Genomic DNA, 27,900 nt, shown 5'->3' with positions numbered 1-27,900 from the left:
CAGGTTCCAGCCTGCCCTAAGGCAGAATCATCTTCCTGATGGGCAATCCCAGTGGCTGAATAGAAGCAATACATTCTTGGGGAACAGAGAAAGAACACTGGTAGTGATGTTCTTTACATAGATCTCCAAAAGCTGAGTGGGACCCATGATGCTCACCTCATTGGGAGTTGGTTATCCAAGGCAGGGAAGACAAGCCGGGGAGCCAAATGACCCTCTTTCTGTGTCCTCCTGCCATGGTGAGCCAGATTTGTGATGCTAGAAGAAGGAACAGACTGAACTCGCTGATGATGTCACCATGTCTGGGTCACTAGGTCAGGAAAAAAAGGTTCTTTTGGTCAAAAGAATTCAAGGACAGTGTAGAGGAGACTTAGCAGGAACAGGTTTATTAAGCAAAAGGAAAGCGAAAATACTCTCAGAATAGAGAGCAGGCATGCTTCAGAATGAGTGGCTGTCCCAACGGTCTTAAGATTTTAAGCTCTATTGGGATTTGTGGATATATAGGAATGACCATCCTGGAAAATTACAGGGATTTCCCTAGAAACTGGGTTATGTGCAGGTATCTCCTCCCACATGCCAGACAGGGGAAGTTTTTGGCCTTGCATGGTCAGATGTGGATTTTCTATTTTCCAAGGGCTGTCAGAACTATGAATCCACAGCACACAGCTGTGTGACACAGCTTTTCCATTAACAGACACAGACCAAGATATGTTTTTAATTTTTACATTTTATTTTAGAATTAGTGTACATTAATAAGAGGGGATTCCATTGTGATAATTCCATCCATGCATACAATATACTTTGAACAAGCTCACTCCTTCATTTCATTTTCATTCTTTTGTGAGAATCTTCAGATAGCTGCTTCCAGAGAATGCATCCTAGAAAGGAATTTGTTGGAACTGACTGGGAGCCTCCATGGTCTGTAAGAGACAAGAAGGGAGGAGTAAATCTGGAATGAGGAGAACCAATTCCTCCTGGAGAAGTCCCAGAAGTCTAAAGAAGAAACCCAGCATTGTGGAGTTTCAGATTAGCCTTCTTGTAGCTAAAGAGGGGGTATCCATCCTGAGCAGACTACTGATCCCAGCATCCTGGGGTCCATGTTTCAGTCTGGTAAAACCTGGGACTCAGAACCTTCTTGGGCTCTCCAAAGTCTATGGCCAGCGATTACCTTAGGAACCCCAGAATTAAGTCCCCTAGTTTCTGTATCCTGTCTTACCCAGGTTCTCCTATGATCCCATTCCCTTTTTTTGGAGGCTCACTTCTGCCAATTGAAAATATGCTGGTGTCACTAGAGAAGGAAATTGACATTTATGAACTCTGCTTCCAGTCTCTTGATAGACCTGGACCTTCCAAAGTTTATAGTAAGTCTAAGACAGGGTAAGTGGAGTGATGCCACATTTTCATACATGAGGCAAGATATCAGATGATCTACAAGGAAGGACCATGAGAGGAAATCATTGCTCCCTGGATCCTCTAACAGTAAATAAAACAGTTAGAACAAAATACTTAAATGTCCAGTACAAATCAGGCATCATCCTACCTGACAAAAATAATCACATAATTCCTTCCCCTGCCACCATGGAAATGGGGTAGCAAAGTAGGTATGAGATAGGCTAGCCGATGCAAGATAAGGTGGGCTGCCATCTATGGAGAGGTGCTTGTTCACTCGTCCATGTCATGTGCAAGGAGGAAACAGGCCAGGAGGTTAGCCACTAGCCCAACAGGGTCAGAGGCCAACCTCAACTCCTCCAGCCCCTTCTAACTCATGTTGATTCCAGAATGGGAAGATGGAAACCCTTAGGTATTGTGGCTGCTAATTAGGGTTTGGGGAGGATCAGGCCCAGCCTGAGCTGACACCTCTGCATGGCCCACATGAAGTGTTAGCTCAGCCATATTCTAGAACATCTGAACATCTCTGTTCACTCAAGTTGTACGCATGTCACATACACAATTTAAAATTTTCTACAGCCATAGTGAAATGAGCAAAAGGAAATGGTGAAACTGACTTTAATGTTTTATTTGACTCAATATATCCAAAATACTAATATTGTCCAATTTAATATCTATGTTCAGTTTAATATTATAATCAATATTAGAACATTATAAGTCAGCCATTTTACATTATTTTAAGGTTAGGTATATATAGGTATATAGCACACCTCTATTCAGATTGGACCCATTTCAATACCCAATAGTCACATGTGTGAATGGCTATCATATTAAATAGTACACTTCAAGAATTTTAGTGGGAAAACTACCCATCCTTAAAACCAAAGCACTTCATGGACATAAACACCTGATTACAAATCCCAGTCAGGTCTGAGAGTGCCTTTTCTCCTACCGCCTCAGCACCACTTGAGATCAATCTTTTTAAAATTGTCAGTCTAATTCTGTGCTATAATACAAAAAGAAGACAAAACCTTTAATCATTGATATGCCCAGAAAGAGACCAAAAAATCAATTCTTCATCCTAAGGATCTATTCAAGAAGCATCATATTCAAATGATAATCAAATTATCTCACAGAGCCCTTCTTCAAATGGAGCTAAAAAGATATTAAGTGGACAAATGTTAGGAGTAAAGATTGATTGTGGAATTAAAAACTAGCAGTCCTAAGATTGCCAGAGATGTGAAACCTAAAGCAGAGGCCAGGCAAAGGAAAATAAATGACCTCATTTACTTGCTCAGAAGGAAAAGATGAAAGAAAAGAAGGGATAAGAAATTTAGACAATTCTAAAGAATGTGTCTTGGAGAAATGCAAGGAAAATTTTTCTCAAAATTATAAATCCAAGAAGGTATTTATGGAACCCTTTGAATCTAGAAGGAAGATTGCCTTCAAAATCCAAAAAAAATCCTGAATACCTTCCAGAAGCTTGTAGGAAAAAATGTTTTCACTTAAAGGGTAACAAGTCAAAGACTAATCAGGATGAAAAAGGATGCCTGGGAAGCTCCCAGGTTTCACCACATTTGACTAGGCACAAAGCTGAACCTTTGTACTCAGATTCCACATATAAACTAGACTGCTCCTGAGTGTGGAAAAAATATCATAAATATCAAGAGAATAGTTATCTGAATTCTAAGGAAAACCTTACCCAGGATTTTGAAGGATCCTCCTCTGTAGTATCACCTAAAAATATTGGAAATTCATATCAAGCAATGCTGATAGCAGAATAGCTTCATTGGCACATGTGGAATAAGATGTGGAATCTGTAGTTCCACCTTCTGGAGAGTTAACCAGTCTGGAAATTGACTCATTGGAAGATGATGTACCTTCTTCTGCTGCAAACACTGCTTCAGACTAAGACCTTGTAATTGTTATTGATATGAGCATTCTGATGAATCATCTTAAATTTGTTAGAATTTTGAAGACAACAGAAATACCAAGCCTTGGCAGACTTGTGTTAATAATTCCCTGGCTTGTACAAGACCTAGATTGTATGAAGCAGGAAAACTACTAAAAATATGCCCAGCACAAAGCTATACCTACAATTTATTCCATCAATGACAGTCTCAGTAATCAAGATAAAAAGCCTTGGGGCTAATCACTACAACTTGCATCTCAAAAAGTTTATGGACTGAGTGATGAGAGCAATGATGATGGAGTATTAAAATGCTGTCTTCAGTACCAGGAATCATACCTGTGCTCTCTTGAAATTCTATGCACAGATGATAGAAATGTAAGAAGCAAAAGACTTAATAAGTAGTATGAGTTTACTCAGTAAAGAATTGAGTGCTGAGTTCTTAAACTCATCTCTGAACACAGATATGTGCCATTAGCCTTGTGGTTCTAGGCAACAGTTGAAAGCAGAAGCAGTACTCAGAAGAGTGCCCTCAGGAAGAGTCTACAAATTCTGGATCGCCCGCCCTACTTGAACATATTGTATGTGATCTTGAAAAATCTCTTGAATAAGTTTTACCTTTACATTAGAAACAGAGGTAAGAATTGCTTTTGGAAATCTGGGATGGAGATACTGAATTTGAAACCACCGTGGACTCTAATATACTTATCACAATGCTTTTAAAAATATCGGCTGGCTATATTTGGATTCATTATGGAAAAGAAGTTGCTTTGATTATTGAGAGCATATATGAAAATCTTTCTAATGCTAACAATGCAGTGAATTTTGCAATGGTGAAATTTCTGCTTCAGGATTCGAAAAGTTTTTTACATGCTTTTAGTATAAGATCTAATGAGGGTGGTGTTCTTTCACGGTTCTTCATCCAAGTGAACAAACTGCTCCAAACATTTGCAGAGGTCAAGGCAAAACTTACGCCATCTTCTTCAGAAAGCACAATGAACAAAAAGCAGGAAGATATTTCTTTGATGAAGTTTCATAACCAAGAAATCACTGTTCTCTTGAGTTGTCATCTTTTCCAACCCAACAAGCATCAAGAAATCTAGTCTATGTATCTTAGAGTATGTACCTTCAAAAGTCAAAGGTAGCTATGGAAGATGTTCTTAAGGGAATTTAGAGGACTTGGCTTTCCCAACAGTAATTATCAAGTGACCCTCTATAACGTCCCAATCAAGTATGACATAAAATAAAATGTCAAGCTGAACATTCCTCACACTGAACGTTGGGAAAAGTTAACTACCGGGTGCTACCAACTGGTTGAGTTGAAACATACCATACAGCAGTGCAATGCACCTGTCTGTATGGAAGACAGAAAACAGATGGAGTGAAGACATACTTAACAAAAGGATCTCCATGCTGATTTGCAACTTAAGAGGAACTGCATTAGTCTTCATGAGTAACAGAGGAATGTTCACCTGATCACTTTTTTGAACCAAACCCAAGAGAATTTTAAATGTTTCATTGGTACAAAAAAGTGATTATTGACAATCTCAGAGAAGTTCTAAAAAATCTGATGCATTCAATTTGGGATAAACTGTGGACTCTACTCTTCTGGAGTTGACAGTACCTCCTTACCTCTACTCCTGGTACAGAGCTAGTATCTCTCAGGAAAGGTGAGCCATTTTCTTAGTGCTCCTAGGGCAGGAGCCACTATGCCATCTGAGGACAGCCCAGGGCATACATTAGTATCTTTCCCAACCCTGAACATGGACACATGACTGACAATGTCAAGAATCGGACATCACCATCACTCTACCACTTGAGCCACACACCCCAGCTCTTTTTGCTTTAGGTATTTTTTGGATAGAGTCTTGTTTAGTTTTGTTTTTTTTGACCAGGCCAACCTTGGACCTTGATCCTCATACCTCTGGAACGACAGGTATGAGCCATTAGACCCAGCTTATTTGTTGACATGCGGATCTTGCTAACTTTTTGCCCAGCTGGCCTGGAACCATGTTCCTCTGGATCTCTGCTTCCTGAGTAGTTGGAATTATAAGTGACGCCTGTACTTGGCATGAGTGTGTGTGTGTGTGTGTGTGTGTGTGTGTGTGTGTGTGTGTGTGGTACTGGGGTTTGAACTCAGGGATTGTACTTGACAGGCAGTCACTTGGCCACTTAAGCCATGTCCCCAGCCTCTTTGGCTTTGCATATTTTCTAAATACAGTCTCTCATTTATGCCAGGCTGACCTAGACTGAAATCTTCCTATTTGCACTTCCGCAAACCTAGAATGACAGGCACACACCACAACACACAACAGTTATTGACTGAGATGGGGTCTAGAGAAGCTTTTGCCTGGGATGACCTTAAACTAAGACCCTCCCAATCTCTGCCTTCTGAGTAGCTAGGATTACTGGCGTGAGCCAACACATACACAGCCTGGCTATGTCCTGGGTTTTTGGGGTTTTTTTAATGATCAAACTGTCATTCATATAAACCTGGCAGAACTAACACCACCTGCCTCAGCATAATGAAAGTAGGATTTTGATTTCAGTTCCTATATCCTATATAACTTCTTCCCTGACTTGCCACTTTTCAGTGCATTTCCAATGGGAAAGAGTCCCTATGTCAAATTGCCCCCTAAATGTGATGTATTATAGATTTCTGGAATTAATTGGCAATGACTGATTTTTGCTCCTGGCTAAAGCCCAGTTTTATATTGCCTTACTTCTTATTTAGTTATACTTGGGTATGTTATGTCTTTGTTAATATACTAGATTAAATAAAATTTGGTGGTCTATTAATTTATTTTATTGTTTATAAAGAATAATAAGTAACTGATTTAGGTTGAAAAGTTGTCAGTCTAAGTTTCTAATAGTGTCTGTTTTTGTTTGCCTTTTCCTGATCATAGGAAAATGGTCAAGTACATTTTTACAGGTTGATTACCAGTTACAATCTTTCTTTTGTCAATTGCCTTAGCCATATCTTTTGCTCATTTTTCAGGTTAGGTTCTACTTCAAGTTAGAACCTAATTCAATTTCTCATTTAATTCATTGGTTCTTTGTTAGATGTGAAGCCTATAGTGGTGCTTTTCTGTGCTTGTGGCACTTTTTGTCAGTCCCAAGTCTTTCTGTTTTTATGCAGCTGAGTTTGCCAGCTGTGTTGTTGATAGCATCTGGATTTGTGACTTGCTGAAGAAGGCTCGCACATCCCCAAGATGACAAAAATACTCTCCTATATTTTCTGCAAATATTATTCTATTCTACTTCTCGTTTGTTTAACTCTCTGCTCCATCTGGAATTTATCTTTGCCCAGCACTGTTCTTCATTTACAAAATGTTAGCCCCTGTTGCTTGCTTGGGGAGGGTTAAGGAGGAAATGGGGGAGCACAGCTAGGAAGAGCCTTATTTGCTAGGCAGAGTGGGCAGAAGCTACAGCAAGGTGCATGATAGAAATATAGGCTTAGAGGCCTTCAGGCCTCTTGCCAACCCCATAGCCACCAGCTGGGAATCCAATCTCAGGCAGATTTTCTCACCCTTTGGAACCTCAGTTAACTTTATAAAATTGGTATATTAATGCCTCATGACATCGTTCTTGGGACCAAACAGCCTCCCTGTGTCTCCATCCTCCCCTCTGAGGGGTGTGAAAATGGCCCCTTCCTAGGTTTTCTGGGATGGTAAAATTAGCTAACACTCAGTAGCTTGCAATAACAGCTTACAACATCTTCTCTGCTTCCAAGCTGACCAGGCTCAGCTAGGTGGTTCTCACGGAGTCACTTGTGTCCTTGCAGTCAGATATTCCCTGGAGCTGTTGCCATCAGAAGGCTTGACTGAGCCAGACATCTGCAATAGCTCCCATACATAACTGATAATGCTAGAGGGATGAGTGTGCTTCAGGCAGGTGGTACAGAAGGGCTTCTCTGAGGAGGTGACATTTGAGCTGAGACCTGATGGGTGAGGTGACAAACATAATATGAACATGCCTAAGGGCAGCTCATTTCCAGATAAGGGAACAATTATGATGACTCTGATTCCAGGAAGACCCTGCTCTAGCAACCCTGTTGTAAGATGGAAGTCCCATAGGCAGGTGAACCAAACTGGCCAGGGAGTGAGGTAACTGGTGTTCTCCACCTTGGAAGAGAGTTTTACAGAAGAAAAAGAAAACATAGACTGAAAGCATGGATCAAATGGTACCATGTCTGCCTAGCAAACAGGAGTCCCTAAATTCAAACCCCAATACTATGGAAAAAAGAAGAAAGAAGGAAGGAAGGAAGGAAAGAAGGAAGGAAGGAAACAGAAAATGCAATAAAGAGGGGTATATGCAGTAAGCCTACCTAGCACATGGTTTGGCTAGGATCCTTCTTCATTCAGGACCACCTTGTATAGTGAAGGCCTTCTCATCAAATTAGAATACTTTCCTATTCTTCAAGTTTTATTATTGCATTGATGACAACAAGTCAGTGACAGTTTACCGCAGCACAAATAGCAGGACCAGAGACAAAATTCATGATAACCAGACTTCTTTTATGAAGCAAGAGCAGCAAGTACCCAAAACACTCCTCACTCTGCTCCCTTTTCTTTGACATGAACAGCTGCACTAATGTAAGTTTACCCAGCACATTAAAAATAATTTGCTAAATATCACGGTGGAGTTATTTCTAAGTGGCTTTGGTTACCATTATGACATGCAGGACTTGTGCTCCCTGGCTAACAGTGGGGTGCAGCAAGACAATGAAACAAAGGCTGGAAGCAAAACTCCAGGTAAATTAGACCTGCACTCACATTTCCATTGGATGCTATGGTAGCCTGGATTATTTAGTTCTTTGTTCACACTTTATTTTATCATGGTATAGATATAACAAATATAGGACCAGAGATTAGAAAGGACCACAATTCAATTGAATTTTGTTTCTTTGTTACAAAATCTGAGACAAGGCTACCCTGAGTCAACACTGAAATCATGAAGTTGAATAAGACCATCCCTTCCCTCAAGAGCTCACAGTCTAGTGGGAAGGGGTCACAGATATAGAAACAAGTAACTTTTAAGAAAAAAGTGGAAAGAAGAGCTGAGAGAAGGGGACTCAATGTTGGCTATTCACAAAGGAAGACTTAATTCTGAGAGGAGAGGCAATGTGGCTAGGCCTAAGGAGGACATAGCCCCTGAACCAGGTCTTGAGCTTCTGATTAAGAAAATGTCAGAGGAAGTCATGATAAAGGCATGGTATCCAAACATCAGAGCCACAGTCATCTGTCTACTGAAGAAGGAATTGTGACTCAAGCATTCTGCTGGTTCTCTACCCTGAATGCCCCCTTGGGATTATCCAGGGAGCTTTTCAAGATGTCAAACTCAGTGGCCTGCAGTGTGTGTGTGTGTGTGTGTGTGTGTGTGTGTGTGTGTGTGTGTGAGAGAGAGAGAGAGAGAGAGAGAGAGAGAGAACCATAGTTGAAGAGCACTCAGGTGATTTTAATGTGCAGCCAGGTTGCATTTTCTTAAAAACAGAGGTCACTCCAGTGACTTTCAAAGTAAAGCATCACTAGGGAACTTGCTGGAATGGCAAATTCTTGGCCCATCTCGGGCCTACTGAATCAGTAACTTGGGATGGGTGTGGACCCAGGAGGGTGTAACAAGCCCTTCTGGTGACAACATTGAAAGTCAATCCAGTGATAATAAACACTGCCATTTATTGGGCACTTGCTGTATACCTGGCCCATACATGAACTCACTTTATTGACACTCTTTCAGCTGGGTCTTATCACCCCATTGTACAAATAAAGAATTTGAAGTTCAAAGCTATTAAGCCTGATGAAAGCCACAGAGCTAATGCATAGCCCAATTCCTGATCCAAAGCCAGGTCTCTCTGACTCCACATCTGTGTTCATTCCATTTTACCTGGCACCTGGCTGCAGGGTGTTTCATAAATATTGTGCAGGTATGGGTACTGGTTAGGGCAATCTGGAAACCCCATGCCAAGAGAGAGGTGTGGCAGATTCTCCCAGCAAGGAGAAAATTTCCACTAGTGCCTGGAGTTCTTTCTTTATAGAAAGGACATGATTGCCTGGCAAGAGGGTGCTGGTCTGAACTCTGGTGAGCCTTTACCAACTCTGGACCTTAGGGTACCACCCCTTTCCTGGGGGAAGTTTCTATGAATTTCAAGGTAAGGGCTTCACAGGAAACAAGCAAAAAATAAGTGATCCTATTGACAGTCCTGCCTTCTCCTTCCTCCTACATGGCTTTGGTCCAATAGGACCATTATCTCAGAAGTCTCTGTCTGGTTAATGAGAAATCCCTTTTCCAAAAATGTTCTTGACGTGCAGAGCTGAGCTTTTAGAAGTTCTGGAGGTGATCTGATCAGCTTATTTGTGACCTGTCCTCTGGCTGTGGCCAAACTGGAGGACTGAGAATGGGGTGATCCGTGTTGCAGTGTCCCCTGGCCAGCCTGGGCAAGTCCTGCAAGAACCCTTCTCCCAACTACACCTACTTCCTCCCTCTTCCCCAGAGGCCTTCCTGGCCCCTTCACTCATGTTCGACACACTGGCATCCAGTCAGGCCAGCACCTGGGAGGTGAATGAAGGATAGTAAGCCACAGCATTCCAGAACATCGTGGTCTGAACACACTCCCAGAGGGCAGCAGTGGGTCCAGCTGGCTTCTCCATGAGCCTTGGTCAGGGTGGGCTATTCCAGGCACACAAGCAGCCATTGGAAGAGACATGGGAATCAAGGTCACCCTGCATGTGGGTCCTGGTTTCTGGCTATGTCTCCTCTCAGTTCAGTTCAGTTCTGCACTTCCAGGCTGCCAGAACTGGGTTCAAGAGAGAAAGGAACAGGAATTGTTTTTCTAACTTAATGTGCAATGTTCACAAAAAGTCACCTGGATCCTGTCCCATGCACATTCTGATTCAGCAAGTCTGGAAGGGCAGAGCCTGTGCATCTCTAACAAGGCCAGGTAATTCAAAAGAGTCCCGCCCCTGACCAAACTCTGAGTGGCCAGGAGGAGAGAATTCAACCTACCACACTCTCATGCATGCTCTGGTATGAAGAGGACACATCCTGATGGGGCTGCCACATGTGTGAGAAGAACAACAGAGTTGTGAAAATGTGAGTTTGAGGCCATGCAAACAGTGCCTTCCCCTAGCTGAGCCTTACTTTTCTCAGCAGTAAATTGAAAAATATTTCTTTATTGAAGTTTTGATGAAATCAAACACACTAAGACTTATAATCTGAGTTACTACTTTTGCCAATCAAAATAGCAAAGATGAAAACATCAGAACAAAATGCATGCAACAATGGTGTTCAGTACTGTTGGGCCTCAAGGACTGAGGGACAGTGATCCTGGAGATACAGGAAACAGTCAACTGCCTCCAGTGAGGTCCCAAAAGGATGAAGTGCTAGAAAGAGATATTGAGGAGGAGCCCAGTGGACTCTAAGTTGAAGGATGGAGCTGGGAGCTGGGGGAGACCCTTGGAAGTAGAGGTTAAAGGACAAAACACTGGAGAAGAGAGAGAGCTGCACAGACAGAAGTGAGAGACCTGAAGTCTGCTTTAAGTATTCAGCAGAGTACTGATTAGCATATTCCTGGGAGGAAACTGTCCTAGGCCAGGGAAAGAACCTCCTAGAGGCGAGTCAGGAAGGTACCTTGAGGAATAATTAACCCCAGGCTGTGCACTGCTCTTTGGCTATTTACTGAAACTTAAAAGCAAGATCCAAAAGGGTCAAATGGTAATTTAACTGCCTTCCAAGAAGAAACTCAAGAATTCAAAAATATCCAACACACAAAGTAAAAGTTACAGCATATAACATCCAATTAAAGATTGTAAAGTATGCAAGGAAGCTATCATGAGAAAAATTAAGCAATCAAAACCAACCCAGAGTTATTGGAGACTTCTGTGGTAAGATGGTAGACTAGAAGTTTTCTACATGTAACACTATGAATGAGCAGAGTCAAGATAACAAACGACAGATTATAATCTGAGGAAAGTAAGAGTATCAGGAATTGAGAAGGTAATAAGACAACTAAAAAGCATGGAGAAACTGAAAGGTGATCCAGAGAAAAGTAGGAGACAGTTACAGTTTCAACCCAGCTGGAGGGATGCTGAGCCACAGATGGAACACCAGGTGGCAACAGACCAGCAGCAGGAATAACCTACAGTTCTGCAAAGCCTTACATCCAGGGCAGGAATTTTGTGTGCAGTGACTCCTCTTGCAGGGAAGCCAGCATTGGAGACTAAATCCACTGCAGTGCTACCATATCTCTGAGTGCTAATGCCAGGTGCCATCTTGATAGGGGGTCTATTGTGTGAGACTGAGCTACAGTGGATATCTAAAAACAAGGCACAATTGCAACTCAGGAAGCCTGAGGATACCCTGCCACAGTGTCTGGGTATGAGACAGCCATGAGAGGTATTCATAGGAAGAGGAGCATCAGTCACCACCCTCTGCAGGGAGGAGTAAGACCCACACCTGAGCATTAGTAAGGGCTCTGGGCTCATAGACAGTGATGTTTGGCTTCTGGAGCTGCCTCTCTCTGCCATATGTGGTTTGCTGTCTGGCAAGACTGAGAACTCTGAGCCCATGTCCAATAGATAACTCCATTTCTACAGCTTCCTCCAGTCCACAGGATGGTTGAATGCTGAGTGGGGTCTGAAAGCACTGAGACTACCAAGCATGGAGCCAAGTTCCCTTCGTTTACCCCAGTTCAAGACTTGCATGAAAATTTCAACATTTGGATGAGAAATTCAGCAAAGAGATATAGAATTGAGGCAGCAGGGAAGGGTAGAGGAACCAAATGGAAATCTTGGAAATGAATACCTCAGTAAGTCAAACAAACAAAAAAAAAAACTCACTGGAAAAACATTACTAATAAACTAGACCAGAAAGAATATCAAAGATTCATGACAAGGTTGAGGAATTACTACAGTCAGGTAGTAATAAAGGAAAAAAGTAAGCAATCATGACCACAACATCCAAGAACTCTGGAACCCAAGACACCAAACTTACAACACTGTGGTGCAGAAGAGGGAACCATGATATAAACTAGAAAAGTCATTCAATAAAATTATAGCAGAAATTTCCCAAAATCAAGAAAAGAAATGGACATCCTAGTAAAGGAGGCATTCAAAACCAAATAGACATGACAAAAAAAGAATCTCTCCATGTCATATTTTAGTTAAAATGCCAAGAGTACAAAACAAAGAATAATGAAAGCTGCAAGAGAGAAGTGCCAACTTACATGAAAAGGCAAACCTAACAGCAGACCTCTCAGCAAAAACCCTAAAGATCAAGAAAACATAGAATGTTGTATTTCAAGCCCTGAAACATCACTGCCAACCAAGAGTCCTATATTCAGCAATTTCTTTAAAATCAACAGGAAAATAAAGACCTTCTATGATAGGCATAAACTAAAACAATTCATGACCACAGGAAGCATTGCAGAAGATTCCTAAAAGAATATTACACACCAAAGAGGAATAAAGATACACACAAGCACAAGGACATGGGAAAGAATAAGTCTTATTAGAAGAATAGATAAAAAAATGAGATTTAGGAAAGAATCACTTAGACTGGCAGAGTGGCTCAAGTGGTAGGAAAGAATCACTTAAGCTACTCTGCCAGCTCAGGTTTTTTTTTGGGGGGGTGGGCAGCAGGGAACTGGGGTTTGGACTCAGGGCCTCATGCTTGCTAGGCAGGCACTCTATCACTAGGAAAGTACCAAATATTATTAACTCCATAAATAAGAAAACCTCTAAGATAAAGAAGAAAGACATTAGTACATAACTTTCAATAATAACCCTACATGTAAATGGCCTCAATTCTCCAATTAAAAGATTCAGACTAACTGAATGGATTTTTAAAAATGATCCAACTATATGCTGTCTGCAAGAAAGTCATCTTGCTGGCAAAGACACACATACTGAAACTGAAAGGATGGAAAATGATGTTATAAGCAAACAGAATCTGAAAACAAGCAGGAATAGCTCTACTCATACCTGACAAAGCAGACTTCAAAATTAGTCAGAGGGTTAAAGAAGGTAGCTACATATTGATAAATGAAACAAAACAACAAGAAGATATGATTATAAATACACATGTACTGAACATTGGTGCACCCATTTCATAAAGCAAACCCTACTAGACATAAACATTCAAATAGACCCACAACACAGTAATAGTGGGTGACTTCAATATCACTCTCATCAATAGATACACCATCCAGACTAAAAAAATCAAAAAAGAAACTTCAGAGTTAAACTGCATCATATATCAAATGGACTTAGACAACTACAAAATATCCCTTTCAACAGCTATGGAATATACATTCTTCTAGAAGCCCATGGAACTTTTTCCAAAACAGATCACATTTTAGCCTATAAATCAAATCTTAACAATTACAAAAACTAGAAATAATTTCTCACATTGTATCAGATTATAATGGAACAAAACTAGAAATCAATAGAAGAGGAACTACAAAAACTATACAAACACCTGGATAGTGAACAATATACTTTTGAGTGATCAGTGGGTCATTGAAAAAATGGAGGGCAGGATTTTAAAATTCCTAGAATCAAAAAGAATTAGATCTCAATAACTTAATGATGCATCTCAAGGCCTGAGAAAAACAAGAACAACCCAATCCCAAAATTAATAGATGGAAAGAAATAAAGACCAGGGTGGAAATTAATGAAATAAAGACTAAAAGAACAATACAAAGGACCCATGAAACAAAGACCTAGTTCTTTGAAAAGATAAACAAGATTGGCATATTCTTAGCTAAGCTAACCAAAAGAAAAGAGAATGCCCAAATAAAGCTAGAGATAAAAAGAGGGATTTTCAACAGATAACACTGAAGTCAAGGCTCATTACGGAATATTTTAAAAACTGATATTCCAATAAATTGGAAATTGATATATTTCTAGTAGCACATGACTTAACAAAATTGAATCAAAAGGTTATAAACAACCTAAACAGATCTATAATGAGTAATGAGATTAAAGAAGTAATGAAGAGTCTCCCAAAAAGAAAGAGCTCAGGACTTGAGGAATTCCTGGATGAATTCTCCCAGACCTTTAAAGAAGAACTAACATCTCAAGCTCCTACATTGAGATTACAGCTCACAGCAGTAAGAATGCCTCAACACTTCTCAAACTACTCCATAAAATAGAAAGGAAGGAATATTTTCAAACTCATTCTACAAAGTTAGTATTACCATACCATAGTATCCAAACTAGAAAAAGATACAACAGAAAAAAAGAAAACTATAGACAAAATTCCTTGATGAACATGGATGCAAAAATCCTCAATAAAATACTTGCACTGAATTCAAAACTCATTTAAAAGATCATGCATCATGATTAGGTTGGTTTCATTCCAGGGATGCAGGGATGGTTCAACATCCCTATTCTATTATGTGTCCCACATCTATTTATATGTTGTATTAACAGTAATGTAGCAAGCTTTCTTGAGCTCTGTTCTCCTGACCTAACTGGGGACAACTGGAGATGCAGAAAGGACAAACTTTAGAAGATAGACATGCAGAAAGTTGAGGTCAGGTGTGCTGGGCACTCGGATGGAGACACACAACATCCTTATTGCTTTTTTACTCTATTAACTGTTCTTTTACTTCACTTCTTTTCTTCTCTATTCTTTAAGGCCTTACTTCTTCACTATCCTTTAAAACCCCTTGCTTCTTTTCTATTCTATAAAACCTTACTTCTAAAGTCTTTCTTCTTTTCTGTTCTTTAAAGTCTCTTTCCTTAGACTCACACTGTCCCATGTTTTCCTTAATCTCTCTTAAAGTCTTGGCCCTCAGGTTTGCACTGTCCATGTTCCCTTTAAAGTCTCAGTCCTCAGACTTGCAGACACACAAACAGCCAGAAGTAGCAGCAGCAGAAGCAGCAGCTTCACAAGCAGCCCATAGCCAACCAATCAATCCTCTACCATTCCATACGAAATTGCCCATCAATCCTCCAATCAATCACCCATCCTCCTTCAGCAAGCCTTTTAGATACAAGAGTTGAAGCAACAGTTCTTGGGAAGGGGCGTGGCATTGTAACAAGAGAAACCTGCTCTCTACTTCTCTGAACATAAACAACTTAGGAAAAGCAGCTGTGCTGCATTTTGCCTTCACCCTCTTCTGTGGCTGGGGCCATGCCAAACTCAGCCTGTAGATCATTGAGCACAAGTGTGCTTATGTCACATTCTTATAGGCTTCTCATAACCCACTCCCCACACAGTAAACATAATATAACATGTAAATAGAATTCAGGCCAACCTCACATGACCATCTCCATAGATACATCTCCTTTGACAAAATTTAACATTCCTTCATAATAAAAGCCCTAAAGAAACCAGGAATGGAACGATCTTACTGCAACATAATAAAGACTATATATGACAAACTTATAGTGAACATTATACTGAATAGGAAAAAACTGAAAGCATTTCCTCTAAAATCAGGAATGAGGTAAAAGTGTCCATCTGTCTTCACTCTTATTCAATATAGTGCTTAAAGTATTATCTAGATCAATAGGCAAGAGAAAGAAATAAAGGGGGTACAAACAGGAAATAAAGAAGTCAAATTATCTTATTTGCAGATGATATGCTCCTATACTTAAAAGACCCTAAAGACTCCACCAGAAAACTCTTAGATCTTATAAGCACTTTCAGCAAAATAATAGGATACATTATCATATAAAATCTATAGTTTTTCTATATACCAATAACAAACATGTTAAGAAAGAAATCAAGAAAACATTTCTATTCACAATAACCTCAAAAAAAAAAAAAACCCTAGAAATAAACCTAACCAAAGTGGTGAAAGACCTCTATAATGAAGATTATAAAGCACTGAAGAAAGAAAATGGAAAAAAAAAACAACACTAAAAAATGAATGACCTCCCATGTTCATGGATCAGAATTAACATTGTGAAAATGTCCACACTACTGAAAGCAATCTACAAATTCAATGCAATCCCCATCAAATTTCAGCTGAAATTCTTCACAGAACTAGAAAAAAATTCAAATGGAAGGACAAAAAGATACAGAATAGCCAAAGAATCCTGAGCACAAAAAGAGTAATGTGGGAGGTATCTCAATACTGGACTTCAAATTGTACTACAGAGTCATAGTAACAAAAAATAGGCTGGTACTAGCACACAAACAGATATGTAGACCAAAGCAATTGGATAGAAGAACCAGAAATAGCCTGTACTGCTACAGCCATCTAATTTTCAATCAAGGTGCCAAAAACCTTTGTTGGAGAAAAGCAGCCTCTTTAATAAATGGTTTTGAGAAACTGGATAGCCACATGTAGAAGACAAAAACTTGATCCCTCTATCTCATCTTGTACAAAAAAAAAAAAAAAAAAAAAGAACCCAAATAAAGTCCTTAATGTAAGACTTGAAATACTTCACAATGTAGGTACAGGTGACGACTTTCTGAATAGGACATCAATAGCTCAGGAAATACAAATGAAATTGCATCAAATTCAAAATTTCTACATGGCAAAGAAAATAATTACCAGAGTGAAGAGACAGCCTACAGAATAGAAGCAAATCTTTGCCAGCTGTTCATCCAAAAGAGGACTAGTATGCAGAATATATAAAGAACTCAAAAAATTAAACACAAAAAGAACAAATAATACAACCAATAAATGGGCAAATGAGCTGAACAGACAATTCTTAAAAGAAGTATAAATAGCCAATGAACACATGAAAAAAAAATGTTTAAATCTTTAGACATCAGGGAAATGTAAATCAAAACTACATTGAGATTCCCTCTCACCCAAGTCAGAAAACAAAAATGGGCCAGTGGAGTGGCTCAAGCAGTAGAGTGCCTGCCCAGCAAGTGTGAGGCCCTGAATATGGCAGAGTTCTGCCCACAGAAAAAAAAATGCAGGTGAAGAAGCTAGGAAAAAGGAATCCTTATATACTGCACCACTGGTGAAAATGTAATTTAATATAGCCAGTATGGAAATCAGTCTGAATGTTCCTCAATAAAATAAAACTACAACTACCATATGATCTGGCTAGACCATCTCTGGGTGTATACCCAAAGGAATCAAAGTCGCCATACAATAGAGAAACCTGCACACCCATGTATATTGCAGCACGATTCACAATAGCCAAGTTATGGGATCAGCCTAGGTGCCCATTAAGAGATGAATGGATGACTGGAGGTGTGGCTCAAGTAGTAGAGCACATGCTTTGCAATCACGAAGCCCTGAGTTCAAACCCCAATCCCCAGAGAGAGAGAGAAGAGAGGGATGAACAGATAAAGAAAATGTGGTATATATACACAATGGAGTATTATTCAGCTATAAAGAATAACAAAATTACTGGGAGCTGGTGGCTTACACATAATCCTAGCTACTCAGGAGGCAGAGAACAGGAAGATCGCTGTTTGAAGCCAGCCCCGGACAAATAGTTCTTGAGTCCCTATCTTGAAAATACCTAACACAAAACAGGGCTGGTGAAGTGGCTCAAGTAGTGAAGGACCTGCCTAGCAAGTGTGAGGCTCTGAGTTCAAGCCCCAGTACCACCAAAAAAAAGAAAGAAATCATGTCATTTATAGGAAAACTGATGGAACTATAGGTCATTGTGTTAAGACAGACTCTGAATGACAAATATTGCATTTTTTCTCATATTTGGAATAATGAAACCCATTTTTTGTGCAATTCATATATCCTAATTTTAAAACCTAGAGCTGACACAGATGTTAGAATTAGCACACAGGACATTAAAAGAATTATAATTGTATTCCATATGTTCAGTTACATACAAATATGGAAGTATCTTTTTAAAGACAAAATGAAAACTATAATGTCTCATATAAAAAGCAACACTGGATGGGATTAGGGGAAGATTACACATTGCAGAAAAAAAAAGATTAGTGAACTTAATAACATTGCTGTAGAAATGATCCAAAATGAAACAGAATGACTGCTGCAGAGGAAGGTGGAGAACAGACACAGGTTGGTGTTCTTCTTATTGTTTTTTGAGCATCTTCCTCATGACACCAAATGAGTCTTTGACCCTTGGCTCTGATTCTGAATATCCCCACTGTGCAGTTCTTCTTCATTCTTAACAGTTTGGTTCTACCCAATTTCACCTGTGCAGCTAGGCTCCATCCTGTGATCTCTAACCTCCCTGGGAAATTGCCTTTAAACTCCTGCCATGGGCCTGGTGGCCTTGGTTCCTGCAAAATGTGTCCGGAAACACCTGTGACTGAATAAAATCAGCAACACTAACCATATAAGTAGTAGACAAGACACATAATCTAGGTTTTCTGTTTGCCACAGCTCTGGACTCTATTGCTGATTGTGTAAAAGCCATTGCCCATTAAAGGCCCTCATAGTCTTTTTAACTACCCTCAACAGGTGATTTGGACAATTCATCTCTGGGCAGTGTTCTGCCAAAAATGGGCACTCAGCTCTAGAAGGTAAATAGTATCTACTTCACAGTCCAGCTTGGCTTAGCAAGACTCTGAAATAGTTGGGCTCCTAGAACATCCAGCTTAGATTTTATTCAATCAGAAGGAACTTGGGATGGCCAGCTGGGTTTGCCTCTTGTCTGCCCCTGGGCTGCCTTGGGAGGAGATGCTGGTTGGCCTTGTCAAGGGTGTCTTTTGAAAAATGACAGTCTGTGTGACAGGTGTCCTGTTAAATTCTTGTTGATGTCTGTAACAATGCTGACTTGTGAGCCCCCATCACTGCATTGCTCTTTGCTTCTGATACTCTCTTGAAGGTGTTTCTTCTGTATTTTTTTGCTGTTGATCGACCTCTTCATAAGCCCAGGGAAACAAACTGGTGAACTGCACCTATAGCTCAAATGCACACTGAGTTCTGCAATGCTCCTGTATTCACATACACTAATGTTGCCATGTATGTCAAATCAGCTTGTGGGCATATGCCCTGAGAAGCTGATTGTAAGCAGACTTAAATATGGACAGAGCAGACACTGTATGTTATGAGTATGTCCTGGAGAAATTCTCCCTCATCTGGATAGAGCAGGGGGCTTGTCCCATCTGAACCAAATGACCATTCATATACTTTCTAATCTGTCCTTTCTGCATGGGATCCCTTCTACCTCCTCCTGAGGCAGGCTAAAGTAAGAAAAGCTCGGGACTCATAGAAAAATATGACATCTTAGATTAACCATGATTTGTCTCAGGAACCACCCATGCCCTCCCCACTCATTGATCATTGGATAAGAATCACCTGGTTCTCCCCTTCTCGTAGGTTACTGTAGGTTTTAAAGGCACCTGAAGAGCACAAACATGCTCTCTGGGCTTCCGGCTTCCACCTGGGCCTCACCATGCTCCCCGTTGTGTTTCTCTTTCCTAACTTTTAATAAATCCAAATGCCTTGGATTCTTCCTGATGGGATACAAAGAATTTGGAAGTCTTCTGATCACAGACTCACCAGCGCCATTAACACTAGTGCTGGAGAATGAGTCAGTACACTAGGCTATCACCCAGTGTACCTTAGGAATGTTTTACGTTTAGTCATTTGCTGAGAATCATTGAGGAATGGTTGTATTTTTAAATTCAAAGAAGCAAAGTTGGTCTGGTTACTTGGTTGTGTTGTAATTACCTGAAGTTTGTGAATGTTGGTACCTGAACTGACCAGCTCTGGCGTCCTGAATCTACAAGACTAACTCATTATGACTTAGTACCGTTGCTCTCGGGCATACTCAGATGGGTTTTTTTGTTTGCTTTTGGTTGGTTGGTTGACTGGTTGCTTGGCTTCTTATATGTTTGTTTGGTTTGGTTTTTTTTTTTTGGCTTGGCCAAGAATCTTGCCAAGGGTGTAGGCTTCTTGTTTTATGTGAATTCTTGGTAATACTCATGTTTCAGAAGAAGAATGGATCCTGAAGCGATTTTTTTTGGACATAGTATAATCCTTTCACACCAAGGATTTTATTTTTTTAATGTGTTTCTTTTTTTAAAGAGACCTGGCTAACAAGAGCGGGTAAGAGGGTGGCAGAGCAGCTTTAGTTCTGCAGTCGGGGACGGGAAAGAGAAATGAGGGGTGTTTCCATGCTGAAGCAGACCTGTGTCCCTTGCCCTTCCAGGATCCTTAGATGTGTCTCTTTGCCTCCTGCATGAATTTGTGACAATGTAACAATGTGCCTCAGCAGGTATCAATTCACAGGAAAAGGAATTTCCAAAATAAACGGATACAAATGTTCTGGAATTAAAAAAGAAAAAGTATATCCAGATGGGAGGGAGAAAGAGGGAGGGAGGAGCCGCAATGCCACAGGACGAACTGAGCTCAGTGTAGAGGCAAGAGAAGAATCATGGAGCAACACCATCTCAGGAAAAGAAGCCCTGGCCAAGAGCCACTGGTGGCAGACCTTGAAGGACCAAGCCAACAGACTTCCGTGTCTCCCATCTGTGCCATGGTGAGAACGCCGATCTCAGCCTCCAGGCCAGGCTGAAGGCTGAGTTGCTGGGTCCCTGGCTGACCACACTCCAAGGAATGGAGTAGGCTCCCTGGGTTCAAGAGCCTAGCAAGTGGTTCTGAAAATGTTCTGCAGTCAGTTTTGGTGACTTCTCCTACTGTGTGAGTCCCGTGAAATACCCATGATTTTTCTGTTCATTTCACAGATAGGGAATTGGTCTTCACCAAGACCAGCTAGCTCATGGTTCATTTCACTTGACCCTCATTCCATCCAGAGCCCAGAATCTCAAATTTGTGTTTCTAAATGATACTAATCCACAGGTCAGTTACTGAAGGTCCAGGAGCAAATCCTTTAACCTTTTGTGGTCCACATGGCATTGGCTTCAGCTGCTTCGGCTGCCACTGTCACCCCAAAGTAGACTTAGACACTATGTGAATAAGGGAGTATGCTCCAGTAAAACATTATAGACATCGAAAGGTTGAAGTTCAGATGTTTTACATGTCACAAAATATTCTTCTTTTATTTTTCCCCCACCATTTAAAAATACAAGAAATCATTCTTGGTTTACCAGCTGATCCAGGCATCAGGCTGGATCTCTCCACAAGTCATGATGCACTGACTCCTGCATTCTTCTACCCACATATCAGGCAAGCCATTTTCCACTACAATGGTGGCAGTGATGTTCTTGAACCCCTCACTTCACTCTGCCCTTGCTCCTCTTTGCTTGCCCTTAGGCCTTCCTGTCCCTAACCTCTTCAATTTTCAGATTTGCATTCACTCTTTGGACCTAAAGACAAAGTTACCCTTGCCTGACCAAGCCTCTCCCTGGGGGGCCCCGCAGATGTCACACTGCCTTTCCTAGGGATTGGATACCTAATTGGCAAACTACGTAAATTCAAAGTAAAGGCAGGTACTTATTTTCAAAGAAAAACCTATCCCCACAGCCAGTTTGCAGCCCCCAGCCTAAGTGAGGAGGGGGAGGCACACCTCTCCTTGGGTAAGCCTGCTGAACCCTTTACAAGTCACATGTCCTCGTGCTTTTCAAACAGACCCTTCTGTGTCTCATCCTGAAGTTCTCATTACACTGAACTCTTTTTCAGTGGATTATTTTAGCTACCAGTCAATTCTATAATCTCTATCCCCTGGGGTCAAGTTCAAAGAGAATTCCAATGTGATTAGGTAAACATATGCAAGTAGTAGATTTATGTGTTATTCCTTGTGATGTTGGCATGGGGGGAGGGAATTTAAGAGCTTCTGTGTGCTCCCACTTATTTCCTAAGAAATTAACTCATCAGTCCCCACTGTAGATGAAGACACTTCTCTTTCTCGGGACATTTGAAATTCAGTTATGGCTGTCTCAGTTGAAAAGGAGGGGGAGGAGATGATTAACAGGAAATGAGAGGTGAGGGATCCTGGCTGCTTGTGAATGCTGGGGCTATGGAGGGGAGCGGAAGGAGTTTCAGGTATTCCAGCCCATCACCGCTGTGAAATTGAACTGTAAATGGTACCTGAGCCGTGGCTGGAACCACCCATGCAGAGAGTTAATGGAGATGTGGAGAGCTTTTCTCTTTTAACAAACTACTTCAGCAATTATCTCAGCACACCCACAGTGCAGGGGACCACGCAGGCTGCTGAGTTACACAGGCATTTAGAGGCAAAATAAATTCCCCTACAGCCTTTGCCAGCCAGATGATCTGGTCCTGATTTGTTACTGGCAACGAATGATATCTAGGACCTGAACCCATCTGGGTTCAAGTCACAGCCCTTTCCCTATGTATGAACCATTTAATGCTCAGTCATCCTACAAGGAAGCGTTATCATTGCCCTACCTTGTTCATACAAAAATCCCATTTTACATTTGATAAAATAGAGGCTTGGGAGGCTATCAAGACAGAGTGAGGCTGGGAATCTAGTCAGCTAACTGAATCCCATGCTTTCCGGTTATAGGACACTTTGCCTCCAAATCAAACCCAAGCAACCACTGCGCTCAAGGCAAGACTCAAGTAGATAGCTTGGCCTTGAACAAGGAAAGAGGGGAAAAGGGGAGTGGGGAATGTAACAGGGACAGGAATCCCACTCAGATCCCTGCAAATACAACTTGCTGCAATGTATTGGAACCACATGGCGGTCCTGCTAGATCTGTTTTGCATGGAGGCCAAGTCGCTCCACGGGGTGGGGGAATCCAGGCGAAGACACTGCCCCAGGAGCCAATGGGGAGATCCATGCAGTATCTGTCGCTTGCGTTAGTTAGTTCCCTGCAGCCACTCAGCATTCATAGTGGGATTTTACAGCGGGCAGAGCTGGGAGGAGAAAGGTGGCTCGGTGTCCACTCCGCGGCTGTCAGGTTGAGACAGTCCTGGGTGCTCCCTGTGTAACACACACACACACACACACACACACACACACACACGGTTTCTTGGTGGAGGAGAGATCATGCTATCAAGAAAATAAGTTACTCCCCACAATGGCACAGTAGTAATCTTATTTGGGTTTCCTTCAAGAATCAGGCACTTTGTTAAGCACTGACACACAACGAATGCATCTGTGGGCAGCCCTACTCTTAAGATGAGAAAATTTAGTTCCAGAGAAAGATTGAACAACTAGCCCAAGGTCAAACAGCTAGAACATCAACAATAAGAGGCAAATAACCCTTTTTTTTTTGAATGGGCAAGAATTTAATAGTCATTTCTTCCCAAGATATCAAATGACCAATAAGCGTACAAAAAAATGCTCAAGTTACTGGTCATGAGGGAAAAGGCAAATCAAAACCACAATGAAATGGCACTTTGCACTATCAAGGGTGGCCGGAACCTGAAAGACATGATAAGTGTGGAAAAAATGGAAACTTCCTACATAGCTGGTGAGACTGTGATATGGTACAGCCATTTCGGAAGAGTCTGGCAATTTCTCAGAAAGTGAAATAGAGATTCATATGACTCAGCAATTCCATTCCAGGACACATATGTAAGAGAATCAAAAATATGTACACAAAAAAACTTGTATGCAGATGTTCATAGTGACATTACTCAAAGCCAAAAGTGGAAACAACACAAAGGCCCATCAACCAGTGAAAGGATAAATAAAAGTGATAGAGAATGAAATGGAATATTATGCAGTAAAAAATAATGAAGGACTGATTCATGCATTCATGCTACAATGTAGGTGGGCCTTGCAAACATCATGCTAAGTGAAACATACAAACACAAACAGCCACATATTAGGGCTGGGGCATGGCTCAGTGGTGGAGCACCTGCCTAGCAAGCTCAAGTCCTAATTTCAAACCCCAGTCACACACACACACACAAAGGCCACATATTTTACAATTTGATTGACATGTAGTGCCCAAAATAGATAAATCCATAGTGATGGAATATTGATCAGTGTTTGCCTAGAGCTTCGGGGAAGAGGAATAGGAAGTGCCTGCTAATGGGTATGGAGTTTCTTTCTGGAATGAGTGGGGGTGATGGTTGCAAAGCCTTGTGAGTATACTAAAAACTACTGAATTGTGAACTTTTGTGGTGTGTGGTGTGTGGAATTTCACCTTTTAAAAAATCTTGGCTGACATGAAGTAGAACAAAATGTTATCATTTGCAGGTAAATGGATGGAATTAGAGAACATCATTCTGAGTGAGGTTAGCCTGGCCCAAAAGACCAAAAATCATATGTTCTCCCTCATATGCGGACATTAGATCAAGGGCAAACACAACAAGGGGATTGGACTTTGAGCACATGATAAAGCAAGAGCACACAAGGGAGGGGTGAGGATAGGTAAGACACCTAAAAAATTAGCTAGCGTTTGTTGCCCTTAACGCAGAGAAACTAAAGCAGAAACCTTTTTTTTTTAATTTTTATTTTTTTATTATTCATATGTGCATACAATGCTTGGGTCATTTCTCCCCCCTGCTCCCACCCCCTCCCTTACCACCCTCTCCGCCCCCTCCCTCTCCCCCCCACCCCCTCAATACCTGGCAGAAACTATTTTGCCCTTATCTCTAATTTTATTGAAGAAAGAGTATAAGCAATAATAGGAAGTACCAAGGGTTTTTGCTAGTTGAGATAAAGATAGCTATACAGGGAGTTGACTCATATTAATTTCCTATGTAAAAAAATGTGTGTTACCTTCTAGGTTAATTCTTTTTGATCTAACCTTTTCTCTAGTTCCTGGTCCCCTTTTCCTATTGGCCTCAGTTGCTTTTACGGTATCTGCTTTAGTTTCTCTGCATTGAGGGCAACAAATGCTAGCTAATTTTCTAGGTGTCTTACCTATCCTCATATCTCCCTTGTGTGCACTCGCTTTTATCTTGTGATCAAAGTTCAATCCCCTTGTTGTGTTTGCCCTTGATCTAATGTCCACATATGAGGGAGAACATACGATTTTTGGTCTTTTGGGCCAGGCTAACCTCACTCAGAATGATGTTCTCCAATTCCATCCATTTACCAGCGAATGATAACATTTTGTTCTTCTTCATGGCTGCATAAAATTCCATTGTGTATAGATACCACATTTTCTTGATCCATTTGTCAGTAGTGGGGCATCTTGGCTGTTTCCATAACTTGGCTATTGTGAATAGTGCCGCAATAAACATGGGTGTGCAGGTGCCTCTGGAGTAACCTGTGTCACAGTCTTTTGGGTATATCCCCAAGAGTGGTATTGCTGGATCAAATGGTAGATCAATGTTTAGCTTTTTAAGTAGCCTCCAAATTTTTTTCCAGAGTGGTTGTACTAGTTTACATTCTCACCAGCAGTGTAAGAGGGTTCCTTTTTCCCCCGAATCCTCGCCAACACCTGTTGGTGGTGGTATTGCTAATGATGGCTATTCTAACAAGGGTGAGGTGGAATCTTAGTGTGGTTTTAATTTGCATTTCCTTTATTGCTAGAGATGGCAAGCATTTTTTCATGTGTTTTTTAGCCATTTGAATTTCTTCTTTTGAGAAAGTTCTGTTTAGTTCACTTGCCCATTTCTTTATTGGTTCATTAGTTTTGGGAGAATTTAGTTTTTTAAGTTCCCTACATATTCTGGTTATCAGTCCTTTGTCTTATGTGTAGCTGACAAATATTTTCTCCCACTCTGTGGGTGTTCTCTTCAGTTTAGAGACCATTTCTTTTGATGAGCAGAAACTTTTTAGTTTTATGAAGTCCCATTTATCTATGCTAAAGCAGATACCTTAAAGCAACTGAGGCCAATAGGAAAAGGGGACCAGGAACTAGAGAAAAGGTGAGATCAAAAAGAATTAACCTGAAGGTAACACCCACGCACAGGAAATCAATGCGAGTCAACTCCCTGTATAGCTATCCTTATCTCAACCAGCAAAAACCCTTGTTCCTTCCTATTATTGCTTATACTCTCTCTACAACAAAATTAGAGATAAGGGCAAAATAGTTTCTGCTGGGTAGCGAGGAGGCGGGGGTGGGGGTAGGGAAGGGGTAGGGGGAGGAGGGAGAAATGACCCAAACATTGTATGCACATATGAATAAAAAAAAATCTTGGCTGATTAGAAGGCAGCCAAGAGTCCAAACCAAGCACTCCAGTGCCCTATAGCACTCACAAAGTTTGTCACAGCTAGAGTCCCTCCTGGGGTCAATTTTGTCACCTGCTGAGGGGGAAGCTGGCTTTTTTTTTTTTTAACCCCATGACTGTGGGAAGGAGGCCCCACACTTATGGCTAATTGGATCAAGGGTGGGCCATACCAGAACCCATGATGTCATTAGCCTGGCTCCAGATTGCTATCTCTATCTCTATCTCTCTATCTCTCTCTCTCTCTCTCCCCTTCTTTCCCTTCCCTCTCTCATTTAGAACCTATGCGTCAAGGCAGGAGAGGTAAGAGGGGCCATGAGGGAGAGTGGATTCAGAGTAGCTGCAGCAGACAGTGAGGGGCGGAAGTCGGAGGAAGCAGCCCGCATACAGAGGCCAAGTGCACGGTCGGAGAAGGAAGAGTGGGCAGTGAAGGAAACAGGCTCAGGAGAAATGCTGCTCCAACAGTGTGGCTTCCTCAGCACTCCTCTGACTCCAAGACCGGTGGCACTGGGATCCTCGTCCGGGTTCCCAGTCGTCCCCGTAGTGGTTCCACAGTAACCACCTACATTGCCCTTGAACTAGCTGGGGTGGGGGGGCAAGAAGTGGGCAAGGGGTTCTGTTGTCTGCACTGGGAGCCCACCTAGGAGCCCAGCAGGCATTTGCAGCCCACGCCTTTGAGCTCTCTGTACTTGCTTCTTGCCTCTCAAAGGACATTTTCAGGAACACAGCCAAAAGTGAGCATGGGGCCATCTGCCTGGGATCATGTTAGGACCCCAGGAGCCATTTGATACCAGGAGCTTAAAAACCCTTACACCTGCCCAGCAAAGAGCAGCTCCTGATGAAGGCCTCAGTGTACAAGGTGTGGATTTCCCCAGCTCTGCCCAGCACCATGGGATGCTTTCCTTTGTCTTCTAATTTGGTATGATTTCGATGATAGACAGAGGATAAAAACTGGTGTGGAATCAAGGTAGTCAGACCAGACATCTTCTCTGGAGTGACCTTGACCTCATCTGTATTCTTCAAAGTAAGGAGAAGACATTTCACGTGTCACTTTTAATGAGAAGGAAAAAAAAAAACTGTTGCTGGAAATATTTACCTTCATCTTCTGTGCTGAGAGATGGGGGAGATTTGTCGACTTTGATCTCCACTTGTCTAATTACCGGGAAATGAATGCGTCGGAGCCAGAGGAATCAGTAAGGCTCACTCTTGTGCAAAAGTTGGCAGCGGGGGACCCAGCAGCCTAGTCTTTCATTTTCCCAGATCAAAGCTGAGCCAGCCCCGAGAAGGAAGAGGCATCCAGATGACATGGTCACTGTGCCTATCCCATGAGGTGTTCTTTCCTCCCCAAGGGAAGGGCCCTGCCTGGCTTGCCGGAGCTCTTTGCCTGTTCATGCACCACACACACCAGGCTCTCATGCCAAGCAGGCCAGCATCCTGCATCTCCAACACCTTACTTCCGACCCCTTTCCTCAGGAACTGTTTGCAACCTTGGGTAATGGTTTCCTGGGCCTCACCCACACAGCCCAGGCAGAGGAGGCCAAGAGATGGAATACTAGGCATTCTAGTCTTCTCTGAGGACAAATGTCCCATGACGAGGAGGCTGGGGTCTGATCTCTTGGGCACTCAGGGACTGGATGGTGACCATGGAAATAAGGCAGAGGTTGGGGGAGGCGGAGGAGAGAATCAGACAGAGGGCAGA

At 41.6% G+C, this 27,900-nt stretch overlaps 1 long non-coding RNA gene and 1 pseudogene across 1 annotated transcript in view; one reads left to right on the top strand and one right to left on the bottom strand.

Moving 5' to 3' along the window:
* Positions 1 to 751: 751 nt before the first annotated feature.
* LOC141424741 (uncharacterized) overlaps positions 752 to 27,900 on the bottom strand; it is a 167,477-nt gene continuing 140,328 nt past the window's right edge. The window contains exon 3 of the long non-coding RNA XR_012449613.1: positions 752 to 917. This is a non-coding gene — a long non-coding RNA (uncharacterized lncRNA). The remainder of the gene's footprint in view (positions 918 to 27,900) is intronic.
* Positions 1,274 to 4,771, top strand: LOC109676302 (transcriptional protein SWT1 pseudogene; annotated as a pseudogene).

This window comes from Castor canadensis, chromosome 7 (assembly GCF_047511655.1).
Source record: "Castor canadensis chromosome 7, mCasCan1.hap1v2, whole genome shotgun sequence".
In the NCBI taxonomy this organism is placed as follows: Eukaryota; Metazoa; Chordata; class Mammalia; order Rodentia; family Castoridae; genus Castor; species Castor canadensis.
The sequence above is the reverse complement of the archived record's forward strand: the minus strand, read 5'-3'. Positions and strand labels throughout refer to the sequence as shown.